The 4,471-nt window shown below is 40.9% G+C and overlaps 1 non-coding gene across 1 annotated transcript; it reads right to left on the reverse strand.

The window, feature by feature from the left end:
• Positions 1-1,261: 1,261 nt before the first annotated feature.
• On the reverse strand, positions 1,262-1,369 carry LOC130953899 (small nucleolar RNA R71). Its single transcript, XR_009076060.1, has one exon. It is a non-coding gene; the product is annotated as a small nucleolar RNA R71 (small nucleolar RNA).
• Positions 1,370-4,471: the final 3,102 nt, after the last annotated feature.

Raw genomic sequence — 4,471 nt, forward strand, 5'->3', positions numbered from 1 at the left:
GTGCACCATTCTGGGCGTTTAACGCCAGGATGGCACAAGGGGGAAGATTTTGTTTTCAAATCAATTTTTTTTCAAGTTTTCAAAGTTTTTCAAAATCAAATCTTTTTCAAATCATATCTTTTCAATCAAACCTTTTTCAAAATCAATTTCTTTCCTTTTTCAAAGATACTTGCTAACAATTAATGATTTGATTGAACATTTTAAGTATGTTGCCTTTTCTGTTGAGAAAGGTTTAATGTTTGAATCATATCTTTTCTTGTTAGGCAAGTCATTAATTTTTAAAATCAAATCTTTTTAAAATTGTTTTCAAATCATATCTTTTCAATCATATCTTTTTAAAACCATAACTTTTCAATCATATCTTTTTAATCACATCTTTTTCAAAATGATTTTCAATCATATCTTTTTAATTTCTAATTTCAAAATCTTTTTCAAAAACTACTTGATCTCTTTCTCACTCTTGATTTTCGAAAATCAAATTAAAGTTGTTCAAAATGTTTTTAAATCTTTTTAATTTAATTTTCGAAAGTTCTTCCTCTCTTCTCACATCCTTCTATTTATGGAGTACCACTCCTCCTCAATGCACAATTCGAACTATATCCCACTAAGTTCGAATTCTCTACTTCTTCCTTCTAATTTTCTGTTCCTCTGACACATCAAGGAATCTCTATACTGTGACATAGAGGATTCCATATTTTCTTGTTCTCTTCTCTTTCATATGAGCAGGAACAAAGACAAAGGCATTCTTGTTGAAGCTGACCCTGAACCTGAAAGGACCTTGAAGCGAAAGCTAAGAGAAGCTAAAGCACAATTCTCTATAGAGGACCTAACAGAAATCTTCAAAGAAGAAGAACCCATGGCAGCTGAAAACAACAACAATACCAACAATGCAAGGAAGGTGCTGGGTGACTTTACTGCACCTACTCCCGACTTCTATGGGAGAAGCATCTCTATCCCTGCCATTGGAGCAAACAACTTTGAGCTTAAGCCTCAATTAGTTTCTCTAATGCAACAGAATTACAAGTTCCATGGACTTCCATTGGAAGATCCTCATCATTTCTTAGCTGAATTCTTGCAAATCTGTGACACTGTCAAGGCTAATGGGGTTGACCCTGAGGTCTACAGACTTATGCTATTCCCTTTTGCTGTAAGAGACAGAGCTAGGACATGGTTGGACTCACAACCTAAAGAAAGCCTAGACTCATGGGAAAAGCTAGTCAATGCCTTCTTGGCAAAGTTCTTTCCACCTCAAAAATTGAGTAAGCTTAGAGTGGAAGTCCAAACCTTCAGACAGAAGGATGGAGAATCCCTCTATGAAGCTTGGGAAAGATACAAACAATTGATCAGAAAATGTCCTTCTGACATGCTTTCTGAATGGAGCATCATAGGTATTTTCTATGACGGTCTCTCTGAACTATCCAAGATGTCTTTGGATAGCTCTGCTGGAGGATCTCTTCATCTGAAGAAGACGCCTACAGAAGCTCAAGAGCTAATTGAAATGGTTGCAAATAACCAATTTATGTACACTTCTGAAAGGAATCCTGTGAACAATGGGACTAATCAGAAGAAAGGAGTTCTTGAGATTGATACTCTGAATGCCATATTGGCTCAGAATAAAATATTGACTCAACAAGTCAATTTGATTTCTCAAAGTCTGTCTGGAATGCAAAATGCACCAAGCAGTACTAAAGAGGCTTCATCTGAAGAAGAAGCTTATGATCCTGAGAACCCTTCAATGGAAGAGGTGAATTACCTAGGAGAACCCTATGGAAACACCTATAATTCTTCATGGAGAAATCATCCAAATTTCTCATGGAAGGATCAACAGAGACCTCAACAAGGTTTCAACAACAATAATGGTGGAAGAAACAGGTTTAGCAATGGCAAGCCTTTTCCATCATCTTCTCAGCAACAGACAGAGAATTCTAAGTAGAATCCCTCTGACTTAGCAACCATGGTCTCTGATCTAATCAAAACCACTCAAAGTTTCATGACTGAAACAAGGTCCTCCATTAGGAATTTGGAGGCACAAGTGGGACAGCTGAGAAAGAAAATTACTGAACTCCCTCCTAGTACTCTTCCAAGTAATACAGAAGAAAATCCAAAAGGAGAGTGCAAGGCCATCAACACAGCCGAATTTGGAGAAGAAGGAGAGGAAGTGAACGCCACTGAGGAAGACCTCAATGGGCGTGCACTGACCTCTAATGAGTTCCCTAATGAGGAACCATGGGAATCTGAGGCTCAAAATGAGACCATAGAGATTCCATTGAACTTACTTCTGCTATTCATGAGCTCTGATGAGTATTCCTCCTCTGAAGAGGATGAGTATGTCACTGAAGAGCAAGTTGCTAAATACCTTGGAGCAATCATGAAGCTAAATGACAAGTTATTTGGTAATGAGACTTGGGAGAAAGAACCTCCTTTGCTCACCAAAGAACTGGATGACTTGTCTAGGCAGAAATTACCTCAAAAGAAACAAGATCCTGGGAAGTTTTCAATACCTTGTACCATAGGCACCATGACCTTCAAGAAGGCTCTGTGTGACTTAGGGTCAAGTGTAAACCTCATGCCTCTCTCTGTAATGGAGAAGCTAGGGATTTTTGAGGTACAAGCTGCAAGAATCTCACTAGAGATGGCAGACAACTCAAGAAAACAAGCTTATGGACTTGTAGAGGATGTTTTGGTGAAGATTGAAGACCATTACATCCCTGCTGATTTTATAGTCCTAGAGACTGGGAAGTGCATGGATGAATCTATCATCCTTGGCAGACCCTTCCTAGCCACAGCAAAGGCTGTGATTGATGTTGATAGAGGTGAACTGATCATTCAAGTGAATGAGGAATCCTTAGTGTTTAAGGCTCAAGGATATCCCTCTGTCACCATGGAGAGGAAGCATGAAGAGCTTCTCTCAAAACAGAGCCAAACAGAGCCCCCACAGTCAAACTCTAAGTTTGGTGTTGGGAGGCCACAACCAAACTCTAAGTTTGGTGTTGAACCCCCACATTCAAACTCTAAGTTTGGTGTTGGGAGGTTCCAACATTGCTCTGATCATTTGTGAGGGTCCATGAGAGCCCTCTGTCAAGCTACTAACATTAAAGAAGCGCTTGTTGGGAGGCAACCCAATGTTATATTTTATCTATTTTCCTTTGTTATTTTATGTTTTCTGTAGGTTGATGATCATGAGAAGTCACAAAATCAATTGAAAAAGCAAAAACAGAATGAAAAACAGGAAGAAAAATAGCACACCCTGGAGGAAGAACCTACTGGCGTTTAAACGCCAGTAAGGTTAGCAGATGGGCGTTTAACGCCCAGTCTGGCACCATTCTGGGTGTTTAACGCCAGAAAGGGGCACCAGACTGGCGTTAAACGCCAGGAAAGGGCAAGAACCTGGCGTTAAACGCCAGAAAGGGGCACCAGCCCGGCGTTTAACGCCAGAATTGGCTAAAAACGCAATTTTGCATGCCATTTGGTGCAGGGATGACTTTTCCTTGACACCTCAGGATCTGTGGACCCCACAGGATCCCCACCAACCCCACCACCCTCTTTCTTCTTCACCCATTCACCAATCACCTCAATACCTCTTCCCCAAAAACCCTTCACCTATCAAATCCCATCTTTCTCTTCACCACTCACATCCATCCTTCATAAAACCCCACCTACCTCACCCCTCAAATTCAAACCACTTTCCCTCCCAAACCCACCCATACATGACCGAACCATGAGCCCCCCTCTCCTATATAAACCCTTCTTCACCTCTTCATTTTCACACAATCTACACACCACTTCTTCCCCCTTTGGCCGAACACAAAGCCATTCCCTTCTTCCTCATTTCTTCTTCTTCTACTCTTTTCTTTCTTCTTTTGCTCAAGGACGAGCAAACCTTTTAAGTTTGGTGTGGTAAAAGCATTGCTTTTTGTTTTTCCATAACCATTTATGGCATCCAAGGCCGGAGAAACCTCTAGAAAGAGGAAAGGGAAGGCAAAAGCTTCCACCTCCGAGTCATGGGAGATGGATAGATTCATCTCAAGGGTGCATCAAGACCACTTCTATGAAGTTGTGGCCTTGAAGAAGGTGATCCCCGAGGTCCCTTTTTCACTCAAAAAGAGTGAATATCCGGAGATCCGACATGAGATTCGAAGAAGAGGTTGGGAAGTTCTTACCAACCCCATTCAACAAGTTGGAATCTTAATGGTTCAAGAGTTCTATGCCAATGCATGGATCACCAAGAACCATGATCAAAGTGTGAACCCGGATCCAAAGAATTGGCTTACTATGGTTCGGGGGAAATACTTGGATTTTAGTCCGGAAAATGTGAGGTTGGCATTCAACTTGCCTATGATGCAAGGAGATGAACATCCTTACACAAGAAGGGTCAACTTTGATCAAAGGTTGGACCAAGTCCTCACTGACATTTGTGAAGAGGGCGCCCAATGGAAGAGAGATTCAAGAGGGAAGCCGGTTCAATTGAGAA

Source organism: Arachis stenosperma, chromosome 9 (genome assembly GCF_014773155.1).
Source record: "Arachis stenosperma cultivar V10309 chromosome 9, arast.V10309.gnm1.PFL2, whole genome shotgun sequence".
Lineage (NCBI taxonomy): Eukaryota > Viridiplantae > Streptophyta > Magnoliopsida > Fabales > Fabaceae > Arachis > Arachis stenosperma.